This window comes from Penaeus japonicus, unplaced genomic scaffold, assembly GCF_977035675.1.
Source record: "Penaeus japonicus unplaced genomic scaffold, GWHDUDI00000001_assembly GWHDUDI00000030, whole genome shotgun sequence".
NCBI classification, from domain to species: Eukaryota; Metazoa; Arthropoda; class Malacostraca; order Decapoda; family Penaeidae; genus Penaeus; species Penaeus japonicus.
This window is the reverse complement of record NW_028234432.1, coordinates 29,856,171-29,863,670: the sequence shown is the minus strand read 5'-3', so window position 1 is coordinate 29,863,670 and position 7,500 is coordinate 29,856,171.

The following is a 7,500-nucleotide window of genomic DNA, read 5'->3' as shown; positions in this document are numbered from 1 at the left end:
ATATCATATATATATATATATTATATATACACACACATATATCTTGCATATATATCTATATATATATAAATTATATATATAATCAATAAATCATATAAATAAAAAAAAAAAATATATAATAATAATAAATAAACACATAAAATAAATAATATATATATATAAATATAACAATTAAAATATATTATATATATATAATATATAAATATATATATATATATAAAATATATTATATATTGAATACCCGTATATATGTGAAAATAAAAATTAAATATATATAGAAAATACAAAAATACCCACACAAATACACATCAATATCTCAATAACTCAATATCTAATCTCTATATCTATCTATCTAACAATCTAATAAATCAAAATATATCTAAATATATATAAATCACAAATGAATATAACTATATATATAAAAACTATATAAATAATTATATTAATCAAATAAATATACAAATATATAATATAGATATAAAAAAATATATAAATCATATATAAATAATATATAAATCAATAAATAATATATATATATATAATATATCTCAATATATATAACAACAAACCGCATAATACATAAAACTTATATCACTATAACAGAAATATATATAAATAAATAAATATAAATACATATCATTATATATATTTATATACAAAGAAATAAAATAATATATATATATCTATACATCTAATAATATAATAAATAAATATCTATATATAAACAACAATAACTAAATATATCTATATATAACCTACCTATAATCTATAATCTTAAATAAACGTACACAAAAACCAATATAAATCAATATAAATATATATCACTATATATAAAAATATCTATATATAAAATATATCAAATCTAACCCAAACATCAACATATCTGTAATGTACAAAACACAATTCCACTATCATCAATATAAAAAACAATAAAAAACAACCAACATCTCACTAAATCAGAATAACGATACACAAATTACCTATAATATATATATCACTATACAATAAAACAAATAAAAATCTAAACAATACTAATAAATACATATTTATTATACATATATCTCTTAAAATAATCAAACTATAACAATAATAATATATAATAAAAATATCACAATCACAATCAACCATAACAAAATCACAGAAAAAATATCTGGAACAAAAATAACACAAACTCTATAAATATAACTTATAACACTATCTAACTAAAAATATAAACATAAAAAGAATAAACATAACTGCAAATATCACACAAAAATATAATAACAAAAAATCAAATATTTATAAGTACTATACCCACATCAAACTAAATATTCCACTATAAAACTAACAACTCTATAAAAAACACAAAACTAACGACAAAACAAAATATCTATATAAACTCAAAACAACCGTACATAAATACCAACACACAAAATATAACATCCACCAACATCTCAAAAAAATATATAAAAATAAAATCATAATAAAATCTAACAAAATGTTTACTATATAACTCTCATCTACTAACTATCATCTATCTATCTATCTATCTAAAACTATATCAAAAATAAATATAAAAAATCAAAATCAAACACAAAATGAATCTACCAATATACCTAAACAAAATCAAAAAAAATACACAATCTCTAAATCTATAATAATCAATATATATTACTAATAAACATATATATATATACCAAAATAATATCAAACACAATCAAAAATAAATATAAAAAAAACACTTAAATCTATAACAAATAAATCAAACACACAAAAACAAAAACGTCTAAGACAAACAATCACTAACACTAAATATCTCTATATAAATAAATAACCTCTATAAATATCAAAAATTCATATAAATATATAAGTCTATTTAAATACCTAATATAAGCATATAAAGAATAGAAAACTATAAATAAAAAAAACCACAAATATCACTTTAATGACAATATATAATAAAAATCAATAAATTTCATAAATATAAAGACTATATCTCAATATATATATCTCAAACTAAATATATAAATATATCTAACACAATATATATATTCTAAATATAAATCTCAATAAAAATATATATCTATAAAAAAATATACATATAAACCTAATACCATACATCCACCCCTTAACGTACAATAATACTAAAATAATATATATATATATATATATAAATATATATATATAAATATATATATAAATAGATAAAAAATTATAAAAAACAAACAACCAATACACATATTAACCTACACAAACCCATTTAACGTATCTATAAAATATATAAAAATCTATCAAAATCTATATATCTAACACAAGTATAAATAAAAATATAAATATTCTGTGAGTGTGTGTGGTGTTTTTGTGTGTGTGTGAGTGTGTTTGTGTGTTGTATGTAATGAAAATAAAATATAAAAAATTATAACATCCCTATAAATACTAAATATATGAAACTAACAAACCTAAATAAGTAAGTATATATATACATTTATCCAAATAAATAACTAAACATATAAATATATATATATAAATATTTATTATATTATATACATATCCAAATAATCAATATAACTTATATATTATATCTATTCTCAAACTAAAAAAAACAATAACTCCACATATACATATACATAAGCAAATAAAAAACACCCATATAAATCTATATATAAACATCTATATATATATAAATATAATAATTAAATAAATAACATATATAAACTAAAAAAAAACAAAATAATCCATCCCTGCATATTTACCTAAATTGAAACTAACTATATAAAACTATAACAAAAACTATCTATATATAACAACATCATAACACATACTCTACAAACACTCACTAAATAACACTATAAATATATATATATATCAACTATAAAATATACAACAAATATAAAATATCTAAATAACAACTCAAAATATACTTTCAACTTAAATCACTATTTTAATATAAAATATATATACACACTATAACATACATATATCTATATATGTAAGTACGTACACATATTTACATATATATATATATATATCGAATATCTATATATAATATATATATATATATATCTATATATTATAAATATACAAATACATATAACTATATCAGTATGTACGTACACCTAATTACATATAAATATATATATATATACCTATAAATAGAAAATCTATATATATAATATAGTATAAACATATATTTTTAAACATAAATAAGTCTCTGTAAAATAAACTATATATAAATATATATATAAATATATATATATATATTATGTAATATATATATTATATATATATATATATATATATTAATATAAATATATATAATATATATAAAATATGTATATACATATATGAATATTATATATATATCATTTATATATATATATATCATTTATAGATACATATATATTATATAATATATATATATTGATATATAATATATATGTGTAATATATATATATATATACAATATAAATATACATACATACATACTAACAACATAACATCACATATATAAATAATATGACAACATAAAAATATAAAAATATATATATATATATATATAAAAATAATATATATCTATCTAAATCTATTCTACTATCTACTATTAATCTAACTATCTATCTATCTATCTATCTAATAAAATAAATAAAAATTATATATATATATATATATAACTTATATATATATATATAATATATAATGAATATACATAATAAAAAACTAAAATATATATCTATATATATATAAAAATATAAAAATATATATATATATATATATTTTTAAAAATTTATATATATATATTTATATATTCATAATATAACTACATATAAATAAATATATATATATTATATATATCTATATATATATCATAAATAATATAAATATATAACTATAATATATAAAATATCATGTAAAAAATATAAATAAATTATAAAATATATATATATTCAAAATATCATATATATATATATGTATATATATACATAAATATAAGAATATAAAGATATAGATAAAGATAAATATATATATATACACATTTATAAATATATGTATAGATATATATAAATATATATATTCATAAAAATAGTAATATAATATATATATATATAAATATATATATTAATATATAAATATAATATATATAAATATATAAGTTAAATCTATATTATTATATATATATATATACATATGAATATAACATATATGAACATATATATATAAATAAATATATTAAATATACATAAAAACATAATACAAACATCCACACAATTACGTATATAATAAATATATAAATATAATATAATATTTATATAAATTATTAAATATATAGATATATATATATATAAATAATTATATCTAATATTACAGATAAACAAAAGTACATACATAAACACATTACGTATATAAGAATATATATATAATATATAAAATATAATATATATATATACATATATATATATATAAATATATATATTGTCTTGTTGTGTGTTGTGTGTGTGCGTGTTTGTGAGATGAGTTGATGTTGAGTGTGTAATGTATATAAATTATAAAATATTAATATACATAATATACAAAAATAGGTATATAATACCTAAAATTATGTATATATATACTTATATTACACATATATAAAATATCTTTATACTATAAAATATATATATTTTTTATTATCTATACATCTAACAAATAAATATCTATATATATATAAAATAAATATATATAAATATAATATATAAACACATATACATATACATAATGCATATATATATATAAATATAATAACTATAAATATAACAATTTCTATATATATCATCTATCTATCTATCGTAAAATATATAACAATATAAACTATATAAATCACAATATATACAAAATCAAAATACAGACTATATCTCTACATATAAATAATATATAAAATATATAAAAATATATATATATATTATATAAAATAAATATATATAAATCTATAATTAATACACACACACACACACCCCACCCCCATAAAAAAATCAATCTACAAAATATATAATAATATCTATAATAATATCTAAATATATATATATATACCATAAATAACTAAATCTATATATAATAAATATATCTATCTAAATTATTATAAAAAATACCTAAATCTATTTATATAAATAAAAATATAAATCTAAATATAAAAATAAATACTACCCAAACATATCTCTCACCTATCTACAATATCAAACAATATATATATATTATATAATATAAATATCTAAAATAAATAACTAAAATAAAAAACTAACAATCTAATCTCACTAAGTCAAATATATAAATAATATATATATATATATATAAAAATATATATAAATATAAATATATATATGTAAGTATAATAAGCAAACATAATATGTATATAAAACAACTAAAGTATAAAAATGTACATCTAAATTTTATAAATAATAACATACACACACACACACACAAACCCACACACACCCACACAGACAATATATCTAACTCTATATATATAATATAAAATATATATATATATATATATAATTATATATATATATAAATATATCTATATATATAATAAATATATAAATATATAATATGTATATATGTATATACATATATAACATCAATATATATATATACATATCAAACTATACATATATATAAAACAATATATATATATATTAATAAATATAAATATATATTATATAAAATATATATATTACATATATATACTAAAATAAGTATATATATATATATATAATAATTTATAAACATATATATAATATATATAATATATAATATATATAAATTTATAATATACTCATATTATGCCCACAAACACACACACACACGACCAAACACACAAACACACACACACACACATACACATACACTCACACCATACACACACTCAAACACACATCATATCAAACAGACACACACAAACACACACCACACACACACACACACAAACACACACACACACACACTCACCCACACTTCACAACACACCACCCAACACACACACAACCACACACACATACATATATATAGTATATATATTTATAAATATCTATATATATACATATATATATATATATATATATATATAATATATATATACTATATATATATATAAAATATATATATATATAATATATATAATATATATATATATATAAATATATATAATCATATGTATACAAATTAAAATATATAAATAACATATAAATATGTATATATGAATATATATATATATAATATATAACTATATATATGTAATATATAATACACACACACACACACAATATATATATATATATATATATAATCTATATATATAAAATATAATATATATATATATAACTATATATATATAAACGCATACACTATTTAACATATATATATATCTTATATATATAATATATATATATATATAATTATAATCATATATATATATATATAAAAATCCCATGTATACATACAACATACATATATATAATATAAATACGTACACATATTATACCTATATATATATACATATATAAAAAATATATATATATAGATATATATATATATATATATAAATGTACAGATAAATATTTTATAATAAAAAATATAAATTATATAAATATATTTAATATATACCTAATAAATATATAGAAACTATATATATATATATAGAGAATGATATATATATATATAGATATGTTTATTTATATTATTATTTTATATATAGTATATATATATATTTATATATATATGTGTATATATTATATATATATGAATATAGATATATATATATATATATATTTATATATATATATAGAGAGTAGAGAGAAGAGAGAGACGAGTAGGAAGAAGAGAGAGAGGAGAGACGAGAGACACACACACACACACACAATCACTACATAGTATAAATATAATATATATATATAAGAAAGAACATATTATATATATATATGAGACATATATACTATTATATATTATATATTTATATATATATATATATATATTATATATAATAAACTACTATATTATGCATATATATATAATATATACTATAGAATCTTACATATATGGAACACAAACACACACACACACACTACACACACCCCTAAACACACACAAACACACACACACACATAAACACAGAGGGCACAACACACAGCACTCACGCACCAAACACAACACAACACTATATATTATATATATATATAGTATATATATATATATATATATCTTATGATAAACCTTATATATATATATATACTCATATGTAAATATATACATAAATATGATATAAAATATATATTGAGCGCATATATATAACAATATATATACATATATGTATATATGATTTAATATGTATAACATAATATATATATATATATATATATACTATATATTCATTACTTGCATATATATATATACATAATACATAGTATATATAATACAGATCCGTATATAACTATATATATAATCTTTATATATGCAAAATATAAATATATAAATATCTATCTATCTATTTAT